The sequence below is a fragment of the Hyla sarda genome, chromosome 2, assembly GCF_029499605.1.
Source record: "Hyla sarda isolate aHylSar1 chromosome 2, aHylSar1.hap1, whole genome shotgun sequence".
Taxonomy (NCBI): Eukaryota; Metazoa; Chordata; class Amphibia; order Anura; family Hylidae; genus Hyla; species Hyla sarda.
Window position 1 is genome coordinate 511908211 of NC_079190.1, and position 22069 is coordinate 511930279.

Sequence of the window (22069 nt, forward strand, 5' to 3'; positions counted from 1 at the left end):
TTATTGTTACGTCTTTATTATGTTTCATCAGGTCCCTTCATAAACAGACACATCAGTCAGCAGATGTACCGCAACTCATACCCATTCATTAAGATAAGAGGAATGATAAAATCTGAAATTATGAGAAAAAAAATTATTAAAATAAAACTGAAAACTAGTGAACGCAGTTCATATGAAGATACATTGACATACTTTGTTGTTGTATTTTTTTTTTATTTTTTGGGGGGTTTCTCAAAACTATCTTTATTTGAGTAATCTTAGATAACATACTGCCCTTTAAAAAAAAATTGGTATTATGTCAAAATAATTTGTGTGTATTTTTGTTTCTATTATAGACCCCAACCTTAATATATATATATATATATATATATCTACCTAATATTGATCTCATATCTATCTTTATAATATCTATATATCTATCTAGTCAAAGTTCCGAAATCACAGCACCAGCCAGGTCATGGATCTTGAAAAACTGGATTATTTTATTAATAATCCAGTTTTTCAAGATCCATGACCTAGCTGGTGCTGTGATTTCGGCACTTTGACTACATTGATTCTGGGCTGGCTACCTGGATAGTCACCGGCACAGAGGTCAATCCCTGGTGCCTTCTCACACCCTTCTTTACCTATCCATCTATCTACCTAATATTAATCTCATATCTATCTACCTAATATTAATCTCATATCTATCTTTATCATATATATCATATCTCATGTATCTATCTATCTCATATCTATCTATCTATCTATCTCATATCTATCTATCTATCTATCTATCTATCTATCTCATATCTATCTATCATATCTCATATGTATCTATCTATCTCATATCTATCTATCTATCTATCTATCTATCTCATATCTATCTATCTATCTATCTATCTATCACAGCCAATGATCAGGTGCAGCCCATAGAGTAATAAATGGATATATTGTGCCCAGTCTCCTTTAGAAAGCTGTCGTACCCAACCTACAGATGTTTTTGGGACCGGCCAATATCTCTGTTTGCCTCAGATCTCATTTGTAGACATACCGAGTGTTTCTCTATTGTAGAATGTTTCCTCAGATGCATATTAAGGAGGTACTACTGTATGATAAAGGATTGCAATACTTCCCTAACTTGCCGCTCTACCGAAGCCCCATATGGCAGCACACTAAGTGCCCACAGCTTTGGGTGCGCCGCCATGCATTCTCCTTACCGGCCCTTTGCCATGGGCATCAACTCTCATAGTGTCCTCAAAGGACCGTAGCCGTCGCCTTTACCGTATATTATGATATTCCGCTTTCTAGAGATTATTTTGAAATTTCTTGGTTCGGCGAGAGAAAAGTTTGAAGATGTCGGAGGATGTTTGTGAAATGTTTTCAGTAATGATCATGTCGCTTCTCTTCTACGTCTGAAATGCACGGCTTCTTACAGGAATAGTGGCGCGTTGTGTAATGTACTCGCCGCCGGTGTCCACAATCACCGCACTTTTAGACGGCACATAAGATGGAACATTTTATCAATATGTTCGATAAATACATCTTATGGAAAAAGTCTTGTCTTCTCTTCTCTAGCCGCTACCCCAAATGGATCTGTTGCACTGACGTATATTCGGTCGGTCGTTGTAGACTTCAAAACTTTTATTACTGTTTTTCGGTGAGGACATGGTCAATACCAGATGAGTCATGTGGTCAATAACAGATCACCTTAAAGAGTGCTCACCTTAAATACCTGCTATGCCGCAGATATTGGTTTAAAAACCCTGCAGATTTTCTGTATCGGCATATCTAAAAAAAAAAAAAAAAAGTTATGTTAGGCTGGGTTCCCATTACGTTTTCCCCCATACGGGAGTGCATACGGCAGGGGGGAGCTAAAAACCTGCACTCTCGTATGCCTTTCTATGCGCTCCCACATGCAATTCATTTCAATGAGCCGACCGCAGTGAAACGTTTGGTCCGGTCGGCTCATTTTTGCCCCGTATGCACTTTTTCCCTCACCTAAAACCATGGTCGACCACGCATATGGGGCAAAAAGGAGCTGACCGGACCAAACATTTCACTGCGGTCGGCTCATTGAAATGAATTACATATGGGAGCGCATAGAAAGGCATACGGGAGCGCAAGTTTTTAGCTCTCCCCTGCCGTATGCGCTCCCGTATGGGGGAAAACGTAATGGGAACCCAGCCTTACTCAGGACCCAATCCTGATCATGTACATACATTTTTTTTATGTGTCTAGCACCTATATTTCTCTCACAAATACCTTCTTTCTGTTGCTCACTTGCCTTGTCATCTTGTGCTCTGGAGGGGCGTGTCCTCCTTCTACATGACTCATCTTCTTCCCCGAGTGCTGGGCCTCTCATCCTCTGTTCTGCCACTCAGTCATTCTGACATCCACTGCTCAAGAAGGAGTGTGTCCGAAGCAAGCACTGAGCCAGCCCTCACTCACCATACATTCACTTCCTTCCTGAGTCTGCTGTGCTGTGCTGGGTCTCTTTATCCAATCACTGCAGGCTGCTCTGTAACCCCTGTTTTCATGTTGCAGTCTGAAAGGACAGGAGTGAGCACAGAGGAGTGCTACTCGCACCCTCACTTCCTGGACTTTGTCCCTGCCTGTGTTTCAGCTGGGACAAAGATGATGCTGCAGTCGGACAGGATTATGTTTTTGGATGGTACGGGGACCCCTAGTGGTCTTTTTTTAATTAGCCATGATTTTAATAAAAAGGAAATAAAATTTTCTTATGAAGTATAATAGAAAGGTTAATGTTTTGCCAAGATGTACAACTTATAAAAATAATTGAATCTGACAGCATCCATATATGGACACTTTTGCAACCATGGTTTGCATTTTGATTTAAAATTGTCCCGTTCTGTGTATACAGCTCCTATGCAAACCCAAGTGAGTCCATAGTTATCAACTGCAAACTAACCTTGTGAAATGTATAGGTCAGTGTTTCCCAACCATGATGCCTCCAGCTGTTGCAAAACTACAACTTCCAACATGCCCGGACAGCCAAAGGCTGTCCGGGCATGCTGAGAGTTGTAGCTTTACAACAGATGGAGGAAAACTGGTTGGGAAACACTATAATATGCAATGTATGATGAGGGAAGCTGAATGCAATGAGAACAAGGTGTTCAGCTTCCTAACACATTTGGATCACAGGTCTGGAGGCACCCTAGTTGAGAAACGCTGGTAGGGTACCGTTCACAAGGGCGGGTTTAGAGTAAAGAAAATCTGCATCAGACCCTATTGAAATAAATGTAATCTGCTGCAGATTTTCAGCTGCAAAAAACCCCACTGCAGCTCAGACTTGTAGAGGGAATCTCACTGTAAACCCTACCAAGTGACTGTACCCGTATAGGTTATCAAGAAGAGAGACAGAGGAAAGAGTTATACATGACTGCAGGATCAGACTACGCAGGATATGTTTGTAGTCTGTAACCATGGAGACATGTTGGAATGCATGGGAGCTGTATACGCAGAACAATCAAGTCTAATTGCAAACTTGCCTTACTGTATATGTAACATGTATTAGAGCACTACTGTAAATGTTTTGTATCAGTTTTTTTTAATATTATTTATTTATGTATTTATTTATTTTAAAAGGCCTAAAATGTGGTAAAACAACAAAACTGTGGTTACTCACCCATACGATTAAGCCGTGATCCCCAGTACTCAGCGCTCTGTCTTGAAAAGCCGAGGACATGTGACTACAGCAGCCAATCCTAACATCATGGCTCCTATAACTAGGAGTACTGGACGGGATTTTTACGGCCTTTTACGGCCGCCGATTGGCTGCACGAGTTACATGTCGTCCACTTATCAAGAGAGTGACTATGGTGGCAACTGGAGCTTGTACTGGGGATCACCAGTGTTTGACTATTGTGCACATCTGAAAGGGGTTTTTTTCTACCAATTTTTTCCAAATATGGGAGAGAAAAATATTGCCACTTAGCGTAAAAACTTCCAACCCCCGCCCCCCAAAAAAACCTGTCATGTTGGTATGACACTTCATATTTTCCTATTAATCCCCAACTAACATGCAGCCAGTATGTCTTTTTTTGGCCCTTTTTCCCTCAAATCTGTGCAATTCTTACCCTTTTATCACGTTGGATATTCCAACTCAGTTTTCATTTGATTCTAATCCCAGATGACTCCTTTTGAGTTAAATCCACCTAGAACTGCAATTTTATAGCGAGATCCATATATATATATTTTTAAATCATGATGCAGATTTTTGGTGCCGGATGTACTGCTGCAGATTTCCCAGTAAGTTATTTTAAAAATAAATAAAAATGACTATAAAAAATAACAATATTAGTACAGATGCAGATTTTGCTGCATATCTATCTGCCTGGTAAAATCTGCAGCAGTACGTTATTGCTTGTGGGTTCTGTTGCAGTTTTTTATCGTTGAAGTCAAGTAAGAAAATCTGCAGAATATTTACAAATAATGTGCAAGATACCACGCAGCAAAAAATAAAAATAAAATCTGCAGCACGTGGATAAGATTTGTAAAATTGTTTCTCCTTTTTCTACTAATGTATTTCTACAGGTAGAATCCACAGCAATGAGGCTCCTTTGTATATTTACCCTCTACCCGGAGTTCCAGGTTGTTTAGATGGGATTTCTACAATATTCTTAAAATGTGTCTGCTCTAGGGGGGAATTCAGAAGCTGCAGAATTTGTTGCAGAAATTTCTGCGATTGTCCTATTCATGTGAAAACATGTGTTGCAAAAATTTCTGCAACAAATATGCGGTTTGTGAATTTATCCTAAAGCTGTGTTTATTTTAAGGGGGGCATTTATCATTGCTTTTACGTTATTTTATTGGCGTGTTTCGAGCGCATGATTTGTTTTTGCACTTTGCGCTCTTTTTACATTTTTGTCTGCACACATAGATTTGTTGCATTTATCATCGGCGTAAAAATAATTGCCGCGCAAAATAATTGTGCAAGTATGCTGCACTCCAAAGAGGCGTAGGATGTGGGAAGTTCATTGGTGGGTGTGTTTTCCCCCCATTGTGCATTCTTTTTTAAATTGATTCGATTTATCTTGCATGCGCAATTTCTTAAATTAGACACAGGGGCCCCTTCAGAAAAACTGGGCAAATTAAAAGAGATATCACACTTATTTTCATCCCATTTCTAATACCAGAATTTTATCATGAGCACAGATTTTTGCGCAATGCGAACTTGCTCTACAAGCGTGTATTTTTCCAAAATTGTGGCGCACGTCACTTATTTGCGCAGAGAGTAAAAAGCTCACACACGTTCATACGCTAGCTGGTCACTGTATATAATTGTGTAAGTCAGCGCATCAACCAGCGCATTTGCAAACTACGTTCCCCCCTAAAAAGTGCACAGAAAGCAAATGACAAAGCTAGGACAGGCAACATGAAAACGGTGAAAATAGTGCAAAATTAGATGATAAAATCTCACAGCGTAGATGCAATTTAGCAGGTGCACGCCAGTTGACAAATCCCCCTGCTAAGTGTTCTGGGTGGTATTTACAGCCCAAAAAGCATGCATTTATTCTAGCAAAAAAAAATAAAAAATATATAGCAATTTTTAGATTTTTCTATTTCTATTTTATATATATTATATAATTTGGGCTCTAGCAAAAGTTAGGGCTACTTTCAATGCCGAAGTTTGCTGGTGACAGTTTCTATGTGTTGCACAAGTATCTAGTAATTTATACCCATATTATAGGGGGAGATGAATCAATTGTGTTGCAAAATGTATATTTTTATGTAATACCAAAAAACAAATGATTAAAATTGCAGAATTTTTTTTTGCTTTGCTCCTTGTTAGAGCTTTATCGTCATACCTTCTCATGGCCATTGTGCCCTACACCAGTGTTTAGCAAATGATGTTAATAAATTTGGCACATTTTTGGCACTTCTTCTAGTTACGCCTCCTTCTCCAGACACCTTTTTGCAACCAAATAAGTGTCTAGCATTTTGGGCGCATGCCATACATTTTTGGTGCTCATTCCCTAATACTCAGACTCTTTTTTTTGTAAATTAACCTCAATGTGTCTTGGTTTTATAAGTGTCAGTAGGGCTCTGTTAACATCTATGTCAAGGGTCTCAAACTCAAATTATCTGGGGGCCACTGGAGGTAGAGGCTGGGTGAGGCTGGGCCGCATGCACACCTCACATATAATGCCCCCATCATGCACCCCTCATCATCCACCAGCAACATCCCCCACCAGCAGTAACACCCCCATCATCCACCAGCAACATCCCCCACCAGCAGTAACAACCCCATCATCCACCAGAAACATCCCCCACACTCCCCCTACCCCCCCTGTGGTAATAGCTGACAGATGATGGGGGTGCTACTGCTGGGGGGGGAGCATTAGTTAGGCAGCAGTTTCCCCACATTAGGTAGCCATAGCACAGATTCCCCATATTAGGTAGCCATAGCACAGATTCCCCATATTTGGTAGCCATAGCACAGATTCCCCATATTAGGTAGCCATAGCACAGATTCCCCACATTAGGTAGCCTTAGTACAGATTCCCCACCTGGACTGCGCCACTTACATCTGCCTTCAGGGACTTCCTGCTGGCAGAGATGCGCCTATAAGTGACATCATCACACGCACTGGACATCGGTGTCCCTGTGTGGCGCTTGCGATGACGTTACTCACCTGCAGGCAGATGTAAGTAGCAGTTCAATGACGGGGCAGGACTGGTTGCCTTGTCATATGTGCACCGGGTCCCATGTAGCAGTGTTTGCTGAAGTGTGTGAAGTCTTCTGGCATTTAGCCCTGCTTGCCTGAAGCAGGGCTAAATGTCTGAAGAAATCGCCTGCCCAGCGCCCGGAACTGCATGTCCCGGGCATCGGGCGATACAAATTCCAGATCCCTGGCAGAGGCCGCAAAATTTTGTTCCGTGGGCCGCAAATGGCCCCGGGCCGGGAGTTTGAGACCCCTGATCTATGTTATAGTGTCCATTAGAATGTAAAGACAACAGAAACCCAACCTGATGGACCCCACTCACTTATAATGTGGTCCATTGGTCTTAACCACTTGGTAAAAAAAATGTTGTTGTTTGTGTCAAACTTATCATATATTTTTGTTAACTAGCACTATGTCATGGCACAGCAGAGAAGAGTCACTTTCATTCCCTTACTTCTCTGGCCAATCATAGTGATGTGCTATGTTTGGCCCTAGAAGTAAGGGAAAGAAAGTACCTGTGTGATCACTGCTGGCAGACAACCCAACTTTGGTCCTGCCCCCCTGAAATGGAGAAAATGAGAAATTGCTTTTCACCATGTATGGGATGGGATCAATAACAGCAATAAGGGGAGGTTTATCAAAACCTGTCCAGAGGAAAATTTGCCCAGTTGCCAATAGTAACCAATCAGCTCGCTTCTATGATTTTTAACAAGGCCAAATGCAAAATGCAAAATGAAAGAAGTGATCTGATTGGTTGCCATGGGCAACTCAGCAACTTTTCCTTTGCATTGGTTTTAATAAATACCCCCCTAAGAGCCCAAAGATTACCTTGTTACCACTTTGAAAGGTTATTATCAAAAATCCAGGATTCTAAAAATGTTTTGAGGCTAAAAGGCCTTAGGCCACACACCTTTCCACCACACCGCACTCACTATTTAGCTTGTCAAGCGGCCTTGTAGAATGAGACATGTCTAAAACACAGTTTTTGATGCAAATTGCACCAGATTTCAAGTGCAGGCAGTTTTGATTATCTCCCTCACTCATTAGAGTCTCAAAAAACATGGCTCATTTTACAGGCAATTTTTTATTTCTTTAGTTTTTTTTTTAGCTATTTATGAAACAGTTTTTGTAGCCGTCATTTTTTTCTTTCTTTCTTTCAAGGCCACTGAAATGCTAATATGCAATTTGCAAACCAGTCAATTTTCTGACCATAAACCCATAAACAGCTCATAAAATGTGTCAAAAAAAGTTCCAAAAATAGCTGTTTTTCTGACACCAAATAGACCCAAAAGAAATCCCTTACACTTTATTTTATGGATGTTATAATTATGGTCTTAAAATTTCAATTACATGTAAAGTGTAGGACATTTTCCCCATTGATTTCAGTGCAATTCTGCAGAGGAAAAAAAGGATATGCTTTTTTGGGCATGTTTTGTGATGTAAAACAAGCAAAAAGAGGTTCAAAATGCTGTGTGTGAACATAGCCTGAAGCTGTAGGGTTATTCAGACACGACTGTGAAGGGGATGGAACAGGACAGCACTGAGGCCCCCATGTTCTTAGGATCGGTGGGGCACCCATTATAAAGTGGAAGCGGATTCTATACGCATTGTCCCTTAGTTACTATTGGAATTCGGTATAAATTGTGGTGACATTTTTTTTTTAGGGAAATGCATTTTACACTATTTAATAACTATTATTATTTTTATTTATTTATTGAATTACTATTATTATTATAATTTTTATTTATACATTTTTTTGTTTTATTTCTTTCACAATGGATTTTACTCTATTGTCGTGAGCTAAAATGTTAGCAATTTATTCAAAACGCAGGCATGGCTTTATACATTTTACTCATTTATTACATTTTCTGCCCTGTTATTGTCATTTTATCCTCGAAGGAAGACCTGGACCTCAATGGGGTCTGCTGCAGATTTTCCGCTGCAGAAAATCCTCCGCTGAAAACTCGTCATGGCTGAAACCTGCAGCGGGAAACTTGCAGGTAATCCACCTATGTGAACGTGCCCTTAGGGCTGGTTCACATGAGGGGATTTGAGTGGATTTGAGTGATCTGCTGCTTTTTTATTTTTTAGCTGCTTATTTTCTGCTGCTTACTTTATTAATAGCTGTAGAAAAAAAAGCAGCTGAAAATCCACAGCAAAATCCACTTTAGTTGCTCAGTTACTTCAGTTTAATTAATGATATATATATTTTTTAAAAGCCTTAAAGCATTAACTGCCATTAGAAACCACTTTTGACACGTCAAGCAGTCACTCCTGAGACCCGCTGCAATTGCGAGTTATTTGACTCATTCAGCTTTCCTAATCATACAATGTGTATTAAAGGTTTTGCCGACCAGTGGGCCTACAGCTGTTGCAAAACAGACATGCTGGAAATTGTAGTTTTGGAACTGCTGTTGGCAAGCTGGTTGGGAAACACTAGTGTATTAGATGTGTTTAGGAAGCTGAACACATTTTCTTATAGCATTCAGCTTCCCTGATAATACATTGTGTATTAGATCTGTTTAGAAAGCTGAACACATTTTCTTATAGCATTCAGCTTCCCTGATCATATAGAGGGACTTTTATCATTGTTTGCTTATGTATTCTTTTTTTTTTGTCATTTTTTCCTTACTTTTTTTTTGCTTATGTGTGACTTATTTATCAACTGGTTTATGTGTGACTTATTATCAGCCTGTTGATAATTTTCTTTCACGTAAGCAATTTTTCCTTTTTTACTTTGGTTGTAGCTTTTTCTGCTCCATGTTTGAGCTGGAGTAAATTTAGTCAGTTTTTAACCCTGTTGCGACTTTTTTTTTGCGCAGTTGCGACTGTCACAGTTAATAAATACCTGACTATCCGTAGTCCATTTTAAAATTATTACTACGTAGTTAATTTTTGGAAAACTTGCTTTTCTCGCTTTCCAGTCAAAATGTCGCACGAAAAATCGTGTAGTCAATTTTGCGACAATTATAGTAAAGAAAACCGGACTAAACCCGTTGATAAATGTCCATAATAATGTGCATTTGTCTTTAGCAAGCTGAACAAATTATTATTCTAGTATTCAGATTCCCTGATCATATATTGTGTATTACATTTGTATATTAAGCTGAACACATTTTCTTATAGCATTCAGCTTCCCTGGTCATATGATATGTATTACATTTATTTAGGAAGCTGAACACATTATTCTTCTAGTATTCAGCTTCCCTGATCATATATTGTGTATTAGATTTGTTTAGGAAGCTGAACACATTATTCTTCTAGCATTCAGCTTCCCTGATCATACATTGTGTATTAGATCTGTTTAGGAAGCTGAACACATTATTCTTCTAGCATTCAGCTTCCCTGATCATACATTGTGTATTAGATCTGTTTAGGAAGCTGAACACATTGGGGGAGATTTATCAAAACCTGTACAGAGGAAAAGTTGTCCAGTTGCCCATAGCAACCAATCAGATCGCTTCTTTCATTTTTAACAAGGCCTCTGCAAAATGAAAGAAGCGGTCTCATTGGTTGCTATGGGCAACTGCGTAACTTTTCCTCTGCACAGGTTTTGATAAATCTCCCCCATTGTTCTTCTACTATTCAGCTTCCCTGATAATACATTGTGTATTTGATCTGTTTAGGAAGCTGAACACATTTTCCTATAGCATTCAGCTTCCCTGATCATACAGTTTTAGATTTATTGTAAGTATGCATTATATATATATATATATATATATATATATATATGTCATTTTTTACATACCTGCACATATATTGCTACATACGTTCCACTTTCCCATTCATATTCAACAATACTTTTAATAGGCTACCCTCAGCTTGAGCCTTGACTGATATATGCCGAAACACATACTAATAAAGAAGAATTGTTTCTTTATGTTTGCTTTGAACTGCAAATTTAAGTCTCTCCTCTCCAAGCAGAAGGATAGAGTTTTATTTTTGGAAGGTTGTATATTAACTTTCTAAAAGTCTCAAGTTGCATGCCAGCGCACCGAGCGTCCAAGTAATGTCCTAAGTAATTTACAAAGTCTCGGAATGAGAGCTAAATTTACTAAAGGGTGACTGAGTGGTCAAGATGAAAATGTTAAGACAATGAGCGGCACCAGGCTCGCTGCTAATGCGGCTCTGCGGGGTACGCACTAAGACGCACCGCTAATTGTTGACTAATAACAACTTTGAATAAACCAACAAAATTTTCTTCGTTGCCACACTTAGCCTTTCAAAGAGCTGAGGTGATGTGTTATGGCTGGAAAACGAAGACGCTATTATAATTCTCAGTATGTTAGATCATATTAAATATGCCGGTCTAGTTTTGGCTGCGATTGTTCTTTGTTAGATCTTCTATATGTTTGTATTAGGAACCATCTTTTCATCATAATGAAGCAATCTGCTGTGGTACTGTATTTTTACAACTAAAAGACACATCAGAGTTTACACAACAGGGAATAAGGAGCGACAAAAATATTTCTCTAATTTATACTTCCCTTATGATTTAGGGGAGATGCTTAAAACGGTACTCCGCTGCCCAGCGTTCTGAACAAACAGTTCCGAATGCTGGAACCGGGAGCTCGTGACGTCATAGCCCCGCCCCCCTCATGACATCATGCCCCGTTTCATAACTAATGTTACAGTAGAAAAAAAGTAGTTGATCAAGCAATTCCTTAAAACATCAATTCTTTATTCCAAAACGATTAAAAGTTACAGGACAACTGCACATCACACCACCTAATCGGTGACACACTCCAAATGGATGCTTTTCGAGCGCATACGCTCGAAACGCGTCCATTTGGAGTGTGTCACCTGCTAGGTGGTTTGATGTGCGGTTGTCCTGTAACCTTTTATCCTTATATGTAACTTATAGACTTATGAATGCGCTCGAAACGCGTCCATTTGGATTGTGTCGCTGGCTCCGTGGTGTGATGTGCGGTTCTCACGTAACGTATAGCCTTAGAGACTTATGCATGCGCTCGAAACGCATCCATTTGGAGTGTGTCATTGGCTCGTTGGTGTGATGTGTGGTTCTCACGTAACTTATAGCCTTATGGACTTATGCGTGTGCTCGAAATGCTTCCATTTGGAATGAGTCATTGGCTAGGTGGTGTGATGTGCGGTTGTCCTGTAACTTATAGCTTTATATCCTTATGCATGCATTCGAAACGCTTCCATTTGGAGTGTGTCACCGGCTAGGTGGTGTGATGTGCGGTTGTCCTGTAACTTATAGCTTTATATCCTTATGCATGCATTCGAAACGCTTCCATTTGGAGTGTGTCACCGGCTAGGTGGTGTGATGTGTTGTTGTCCTGTAACTTATAGACTTATGTGTGCGCTCGAAACGCTTCCATTTGGAGTGTGTCCCTGGCTCGGTGGTGTGATGTGCGGTTGTCCTGTAATTTATAGCCTTATATGCATGCATTCGAAACGTGTCCATTTGGAGTGTGTCACTGGCTAGGTGGTGTGCTGTGCGGTTGTCCTGTAACTTATAGCCTTATAGACTTATGCATGTGCTCGAAACGCGTCCATTTGGAGTGTTTCATCAGCTAGGTGGTGTGATGTGCGGTGGTCCTGTAACTTATAGCCTTATAGACTTATGCATGTGCTCGAAACGCGTCCATTTGGAGTGTGTCACTGGCTAGGTGGTGTGCTGTGCGGTTGTCCTGTAACTTATAGCCTTATAGACTTATGCATGTGCTCGAAACGCGTCCATTTGGAGTGTGTCATCAGCTAGGTGGTGTGATGTGCGTAGGTCCTGTAACTTATAGCCTTATAGACTTATGCATGTGCTCGAAACGCGTCCATTTGGAGTGTGTCATCGGCTAGGTGGTGTGATCTGCGGTTGTTCTGTAACTTATATCGTTTTGGAATAAAGAATTGATGTTTTAAGGAATTGCTGGATCAACTGCTTTTTTCTACTGTTACGTACCAAGCTGGGCCAGGCTAAGGATCCGTGCAAGACCAAAGGGAGGAGAGCTGAAGATTTATTATTTATTTATTATTTATTTATTTATATAGCGCCTACAGATTCCGCAGCGCTTACAATTATGGGGTACAAACAAAGACAAGTATCAGACATAAAATTACACAATAACTATTCAAACAAGAGGTGTGGGGATATGTTGGGGATATGTTGGGGATATATTGAGGATATGTTGGGGATATGTTGGGGATATGTTGGGGATATGTTGGGGATATGTTGGGGATATGTTGGGGATATGTTGAGGATATGTTGGGGATATGTTGGGGATATGTTGGGGATATGTTGGGGATATATTGAGGATATGTTGGGGATATGTTGGGGATATGTTGGGGATATGTTGGGGATATGTTGGGGATATGTTGGGGATATGTTGGGGATATGTTGGGGATATGTTGAGGATATGTTGGGGATATGTTGGGGATATGTTGGGGATATGTTGGGGATATATTGAGGATATGTTGGGGATATGTTGGGGATATGTTGGGGATATGTTGGGGATATGTTGGGGATATATTGAGGATATATTGAGGATATGTTGGGGATATGTTGGGGATATATTGAGGATATGTTGGGGATATATTGAGGATATGTTGGGGATATGTTGGGGATATGTTGGGGATATTTCTTTGTATTCTCATAACTATTGCTACCTCTTCTTCCCATAAGTCCTGCTGGTTGCCGGCTGACGTGTCAGCCTTGTGTCTGTTCGGTACTATTGACTTTTAATGTCATCTGCACACCATAAGATTCTCACATAGCTTTTGCAATAGATTCCAATCTGCACCCATAGGCGTACTGCTGACACCTGGGTGAAGTATATGTTACTTTAGGCAATTCATTAGGTATTGTGGTTGGTTTAGTACAGTAAACACGCTGAGAAAACAAGGACGCACATGAAGTAAATAGGTGGGATGTCGGTTAGAAATTAGCATGGAATAAACATTATAGCAAATCTGTATTATTGTTTACAGCTTAAAACATAATGCACTCAACCCTTTAGGTAGTTATAGAAACATATAATGTGTCTGTATATAAGTACTATTGGGCCCATCATGTCTGCCTGATATTCTATCTTTAATAGTCCATGGCCCTATCTTATATGAAGGATAGCCTTATGTATTTCCCTTTCTTTATATGAAGGATAGCCTTATGTCTATCCCCATCTTATATGAAGGTAGCCTTTTGCCTATCCCTATCTTATATGAAGGATAACCTTATGTCTATCCCTATCTTATATGAAAAATAACCTAATCCCTATCTTATATGAAGGATAGCCTTATGTCTATCCCTATGTTATATGAAGGTAGCCTTTTGCCTATCCCTATCTTATATGAAGGATAACCTTATGCCTATCCCTATCTTATATGAAGGATAACCTTATGCCTATCCCTGTCTTATATGAAATATAGCCTTATACCTATCTTATATGAAGGATAACCTTATGCCTATCATTATCTTATATGAAGGATAACCTTTTGCCTTTCTCTATCTTATATGAAGGATAACCTTATGCCTATCCCTATCTTATATGAAGGATAACCTTATGCCTATCCCTGTCTTATATGAAAGATAACCTTTTGCCTATCCCTATCTTATATGAAAGATAACCTTATGCCTATCCCTGTCTTATATGAAGGATAACATTTTGCCTATCCCTATCTAATATGAAGGATAACCTTTTGCCTATCCCTATCTTATATGAAGGATAGCCTTATTCCTATCTCTATCTTATATGAAGGATAGCCTTATTCCTATCTTATATGAAAGATAGTCTTATGCCTATGCCTGTCTTATATGAAAGATAGCCTTATGCCTATCCCTATCTTATATGAAGGATAGCCTTATGCCGATCCCTATCTTATATGAAGGATAGCCTTATGCCTATCCCATGTATGCTTAAAGGGGTATTCCAGGCAAAAACTTTTTTTTATATATCAACTGGCTCCGGAAAGTTAAACAGATTTGTAAATTACTTCTATAAAAAAATCTTAATCCTTCCAATAGTTATTAGCTTCTGAAGTTGAGTTGTTGTTTTCTGTCTAATTGCTTTCTGATGACTCACGTCCCAGGAGCTGTGCAGCTGCTATGGGGATATTTTCCCATCATGCACAGCTCCCGGGACGTGACATCATCATTGAGCAGTTAGACAGACAACTTTAGAAGCTAATAACTATTGGAAGGATTAAGATTATTTAATAGAAGTAATTTACAAATCTGTTTAACTTTCCGAAGCCAGTTGATATATAAAAAAAAGTTTTTGCCTGGAATACCCCTTTAAACTCCTTCACTGTATTTGCAGCTCCCACTTCTGCAGGAAGGCTATTCCATGCATCCTCTCCTCCTTCTTCGTCTTTCTTCCAGGCTTTACATGTTAAGGTCCTTTGCCCCCTATATGTGAAACCCTCCTGTCGGTAGTTTGCCCCCTATATGTAAAATCCCTTGTAGGTGGGATCCCACTGTAGGTAGCTTGCACTCATATATAGGACTCCCTGTAGGTATATTGCCCCCTGTTTGATGGGCCCCCTGTAGTTCTTTTCCCATGGTAGATTGGACCTCCTGTTAGCTTGCCACCTGTTGGTAGGAACCCATCTTACACCCACCTTCTTTTTCTCCAGTCACTTAAAGCCACAGGACTCTTCTCTACCTAAGGGTTGTGCACAATGATGTCCTCGTGCACATCCGAGAAGAAGTGATATTTCTGGCCTCTAATGGCTGCAGAGAGAGTCACTAGAGGCCACAAAACTCTAAAGACCCCAGATCTAGGACCATCACAGAGGTCCTAGCATGTCCCGTCTCCATCTTTTCCACCGGGCTGCTGTAGCACTCCAGTTAGGAACCACTAACCTTATGGGTATGTCCTGGAATAAATCAATAAAGGTTAAATTGTTTACTTCTACTGATAGTGAGATACATCCTATACTCCATATACTCCAGAGCTGCATTCATATTGCAGATTACTGCGTAACCGCAGACCAGTTGCCCATGTTGAGCCTTGACCACCATAGAACATGGTTACAATGGGCATGAGAGCGTCTGAACTAGACCAGGAGCAATGTAAGAAGGTACCTGGTCTGTTAGATGATGTTCTCCATCATTTGGATGGCCAGGTTCGTGTGTGTGTCGCTTACCTGGAGAAGAGATGGAACCAGGATGCATTATGGGAAGAAGACAGAAGCCAGTGGGGGGGGCAGTATGATGGGCAATGTTCTGCTGGAGACCTTGTGTCCTGGCATCATGTGGAGGTTACTGTGACACGTACCACCTACCTAACCATTGTACACACCAAGTTCCCCCTTATGGCAGCAGCCTCTATCAGCAGGATAATGCCCCCCCGGCCACACTACAGACAAAGAGATCAAAGAGGTGAAGCCAGATTTCCCAGATCTCAGTCATCTGATACCGCAGGGCACATCACAGGTCCATGGGGTCCGGGCCCTGGAGGGTCACAAAATAGTGGTATGGGGTCTGGCCCTTGGGGGTCTTATCACAGAACTATTGGGTCCAAGCCTCAGGGCTTACATTACAAGGCTATGGAGTGCTGGCCCCAGAGATTACATCTCAGGGCTTTGGGATCTAGGCCTCAGGGGTCATATTACAGGGCTTTGGGATCCAGGCCAAGGGTGTCACATCACAGGGCTATGGGGTCTGGGCCCAGTGGGTCACATCACAGGGCTATGGGGTCCAGGCCTCGGGGTCACATTACAGGGCTATGGGGTCCAGGCCTCGGGGTCACATCACAGGGCTATGGGGTCCAGGCCTCGGGGTCACAGCACAAGGCTATGGAGTCTTGGCCTCAGTGGTCACATCACTGTTCTATAGGATCCGGACCTTGGGGGTCACATCACATGCCTATGGGGTGCAGTCCTCGTAGGTCACATTACAGGACTATGGAGTCCGGACCTGGATGAGTTAGAGCTGAATTGTTTTACTTATAAATAATAACTAATAATAAGTTATAAAATATATCTATATAATATAAATACACACACTGTAAAGTAAAATCGTATTGAAAGCTGGACATCCAAATGAACAATGTAAGAGAAAACACTTTTGTGCGCTCGGTTATATTTTTCATCATGTTTCTTATGCATAGTAGGAATGTATTATTTCCACATCATCTATTACCACATGGCTGAGCTCAAAATTGTTGAGGTGTAGGCGTAATATGTAAGGTGTAAAAAAAAAGAAAAACTCCTTACAAATTATACACTGGAAATCGAGAAATATAATTTTTTTTATATTTATTTCATTTTTTTAATTTTTTTATAATTTTTTTTAAATGGGCACTGTCAGATCCCAAATGTTTTTTATATGTTGTTACTGATGAAAATTAAAGGCCTTTTGTAATATGGTTGTTTAAAAATTTTCTAATATTCAATAAAGAAAATGGCTCCTAAAAACCCCACCACTAGGCATCCCCATACCTACTGGGACACTAACCAGTCCTGCAGCAGCATCAGGCTTGTCCATGAGTCATGGACAAGAGATGACTCATGGACAAAGCTGCATGAGCAGACAAGCCAATCACCTCCCGGCCACCCCAATGAGGGAGGGACATGCCCCCTTGCACCACACATCAATCACCTCCCACCTCCACAAGGGAGGGACGCACCCCCTCCCACCACACACCATTCACCTCCCACCATAAGGAGGGACACACCCCCTCCCACCACACACCAATCACCTCCCACCACCACAAGGAGGGACATGCCCCCTCCCACCACACTCCAATCACCTCCCACCACCACAAGGGAGGGACATGCCCCCTCCCACCATTCACCTCCCACCACCACAAGAAGGGACACACCCCTCCCTTTCCCTTAAAGGATTTCTAACATTGTGAACAAATGAAAACAGGGATTTTTATAATAAATATAAGTGATAGAGGCATAAAAATGACATGTACATGGTCAGGATTATGTAGTGAGTAACATGTATTATTTTCTTTTTTTTATTGTGGGATCTGACAGGTACCTTTAATTTGTTTTCCGTTTATGGACAATACTTAGTTGTCATGTGACTGTGTACATCTGCCAACTAAAGATAAGGGGGAGGTCAATGCTTCAGTCCTGAAGAAGTAGGACTGATAACCGCCACAGACAGCAACAATGTAGAAACCATACTGTAGATCTTTTATTTATAAAATATAACCAGTTACAGTGATAAGCAAAAACATAACAATAATACAAACAACATATACCTGTACAATATATACAAAAATGAGTCCATAAAAAGTATTCTCTGGTCCAGCCTCATTCTCACTAAATACACACCACTATGATAGCAATCCCTTCGTGTATAACCTAAATACTTAAAGTGGTTAAAGGGGTACTCCTCCCGCCGCTGGGACCCCCCGCGATCTCCATGTAGCACCTGGCTTTCTAAACAGTATGTTTGGAATGCTGGGTTTCTGCGGCCAGAGATGTGACGCCACGCCCCCTTCATGTCTATGGGAGGGTGCTTGACGTCTGTGGGCGGAGTACCCCTTTAACCCCTTAATGACGAGCGCCGTATATATACGGCACTTTCGTGCGACAAGTCTATGGAGCTCAGGAGCTGAGCTCGCTTAAAGGGTTTCTCCGCTGTCCTGCCTTCAGGAGCTCCGCTCACAGCGTCCGGAAGTTTATTACTCCGAGCGCTGTGTGCGGGCTTCCGTGTTCAAGGCCGCCCCCTCGTGATGTCACGCCCGACCCCTCAATGAAAGTCTATGGGAAGGGGGCGTGACCGTGGTGACGCCCCCTTCCCATAGACTTTCGTTGAGGGGGCGGGTGTGACGTCACGAGGGGGCGGGCATGACGTCACGAGGGGGCGGCCTCGAAGACGGAAGCCCGCACACAGCGTTCGGAGTAATAAACTTCCGGATGCTGCGAGCGGAGCTCCGGAAGGCAGAGCAGCGGAGAACCCCTTTAATAGCTGTTTGGCATTAACCCTTTAGATGCCGCGATCAAAGTTGATCGGTATGTCTAAAATGTCAAAAATAGACTCCCGGTAGCTGAGCGGAGCTGATCTCGATCATCGCGGATAAATCGAGGAGGCCCATACCTGCCTCCTCGCCGTCCGTTCTGTCCCTTGATGCTCCAGCCAGGTTCTGCATTGAGCAGTGTAGCATTGAAAAAGTTTTAAAAAAAAGTTTAAAAAAATTGTTAGTAAATGTGATTTAACCCCATCCCAAATAAAAGTTTGAATCACCCCCCCTTTTTTCCCATAAAAAAATATGTAAACAAAAATAAACATAAACATATTTAGTATCGCTGTGTGCGTAAATGTCCGAACTATAAAAATATAATGGGAAAGCAAACAGTGAAGTATCCAGCTCACCAATCCGTCGCGTGTGCATGGATGCGTGGGGACTGCACGCATGGAACCACAAAGCACATGGAATATCCCGCACTATGACCACGGAATAAGAACGCTGCTTTTTAATAGATTTTTTATCGACAGGAACATGTAACACAGCATGCACGAACCAAGGAGTGACGCGTTTCGGGTTTCTTTGTGGGTTTTAATTCCCTACAATTTATTTTCCACGGTATTTACTAAGGTTTCCCTAGAGTTTCCACTTTCCCTACACTTTGCTTTTTTTTACACCTGTTCTGATCTGTCGGGTTTTCCTCAGCTGAAATCCACCACATTTTCTGTGGAAACTTTTGTAAATATGGGGATTTTGTGAAAATGTCGGGAACACGCCCCTTTTCTGTGACCACGCCCCCTTCCCCCTGACAGTCACGCCCCTTTTTCGGGTTTTCTTAGCAAAATGGAGAGTTAGTTGGGGTTTTTTCAATTCAGGCGCATTTTCAGGCACAAATTCAGGCGCAGACAGAATTTCAGGTGCAAATTCTGCTGCAGACAAAATTTTAGGCGCATTGCGCCCGAAACTGGCGCACAACCCGACAAAGCATGTCGGGTTTGCAATAGTAAATGAGGGCCATTATCTTCAAAACACTTAGGCTAGGTTCAGACTAAAGAATCGCCGCCTCCAATACCGCTTTGAAATTGCAGGCGGAAATTCCGCTTGCTAAAATGTATAGTGTAGTGAATGGGTTTCCGTTCTCGGCCTTTTGGCTAAGATCAAGTGTAGTATCTGTTCTTATCAGTTTCATACTGGTGGAGAAGTCCCACCGGTGTGGGGCTGGTGGGTATGGGTGCTGCTTGGAGGGGGCAGATGTACCGGGGTGTTCCGGGGCTGGTTCTGAGGAATCAGCCCGACGGCTGCCCTGATGTGACCTGCTTCCCCCGGGTCTCGCCATGAGGTAGGGGGGTGTAGAGCCGAGGTACTTCTGTGCCTCGGGGAGTGGTGACCCTGAGGTGCCGAAACTCACTGGGTGTTATAGCTCACTGAGTGAAAGCACTTCACCATACTCTTCACCTTTGGCACTCACCCTTGGTATCCCGGCCTTCTGGCTATGATCAGGGACATTTTTATAGATCCGGGCAGTATATCTGCACTCGTCCACTTATTTATTATTTTTGTGTTTTGTCACTGTGCCACTTTTATGTGTCTGTTTTTGTACACAGGATTGGCAGGATGCGGTAGCCCTTCTGGGTGTCCCTCCTGGCGGTCTAGGCAGGGGCGGATCCAGAGTCTAGTCTCGGGAGGGGCACTATTAGAGAATTTCATTTTGGTGGACAGCAAATAAGGTGTTTCTTAAAGAACTTACAATATTATTAAATGTATCCAGTATAATAATCAAATATACCAATTGCCACAGAATGGGAAAGCGCTAAAGAAGTTTTTACCATTTAAAACTACAGCTCCCAGTATGACCTAAGTAGTGGTAAGGGGATGCTGGGAGTTGTTGTTTCACCCATCATTACCTCAAAACTTACAAGTGACTACAGCTCTGATGGGACAGTCAGGACACTACACAATGATATCAGTGACTACAAGTGACGTCTTATCTAATTCAGATGGTACATACCGCCAGGTCCAGCTAAATGTTCTCACTGCAGAACTTGATGCCCAGACGGCTCTTCACTGTGTCAGCGGATTCTGATCCTCTATATGAAAAAAGAATTATTATAATACTGCCAAACACCATATCTTTGAATATAATTCTGACACACTTTACCCTCCGAATATACTACAACTCACTTTACCCTTTGAATACAATACTGCCACACACTGTACCCTCTGAATATAATACTGCCACACACTGTACCCACTAAATATAATACTGCCACACACTGTAACAACTGAATATAATACTGCCACACACTGTACCCACTGAATATAATACTGCCACACATTGTACCCACTGAATATAATACTGCCACACACAGTGACCACTGAATATAATACTGCCACGCATTGTACCCACTGAATACAATACTGCCACGCACTGTACCCTCTGAATATAATACTGCCACACACTGTACCAACTGAATATAATACTGCCACACATTGTACCCACTGAATAGAATATTGCCACACACTGTACCCTCTGAATATAATACTGCCACACACTGTACCCTCTTAATATAATACTACCACACACTGTACCAACTGAATATAATACTGCCACACATTGTACCAACTGAATACAATACTGCCACACACTGTACCCTCTGAATATAATACTGCCACACACTGTACCAACTGAATATAATACTGCCACACATTGTACCCACTGAATATAATACTGCCCACACACTGTACCCTCTGAATATAATACAGTGGTCCCTCAACATATGATATTAATTTGTTCCAGGAGAACCATCATATGTTGAAACCATCATATGTCGAGTACATATGTCTATGTAAAAATGGTAATTTGTTCTGGGGCCTCGGAACCATTGTATGTTGAATACATATCTCTATGGGAAACTGCTAATTGGTTCTGGGATGACCATTGTATGTGGAGTGTATGGGGAGTGTTTAACAAACCAGGGTGCCTCCAGCTGTTGCACAACTACAACTCCCAGTATGCATGTACAGCCATTGACTGTCTGGGCATGCTGAGAGTTATAGTTTTGCAACAGCTGGAGGCACACTGATAGGGAAACATTGATGTATGGGGTGTATAGTGTGTATATGTATTGTATGTGATGTGTGACATCGCATACAGTACTGTACAGTTCTTTAAATACCTTCAGGGGGGACAGAATGTCCTCCATTATGATCCTGCCAACTACAGCTCTATAGGAAAGGAAGGGGAGGGCAGCCAGCAGCTCATCGGATGCCTGCAGCAAGATGCTGCAGGCTATTGGCTATGGCTGCACTGGGGGGCGGGGCTTACACGGAGCTCACAGTGGAAGCCTGCGTGAGTTAGCAGGACAGCATGTGAGTAACAGGAGGCAGAACGGGGCACACGGGGCACATTAAACAACTATCTGTCAGTTACTGAAGTTGTCAGCGCTGTCAGATAGCTGTTTGTACGATGGCCCCGACACACAGCAGCATCATATGTCGAGGCTGCCTTCAACAT

General features: G+C 41.7%; 1 protein-coding gene and 1 pseudogene across 8 annotated transcripts in view; both read left to right on the top strand.

Annotated features, from left to right (window-relative positions):
* Positions 1-22069, top strand: part of ZBTB20 (zinc finger and BTB domain containing 20) — a 980340-nt gene that overhangs the window by 113492 nt on the left and 844779 nt on the right. The gene's annotated exons all lie outside the window — the stretch shown is intronic.
* Positions 19687-19795, top strand: LOC130359801 (U2 spliceosomal RNA; annotated as a pseudogene).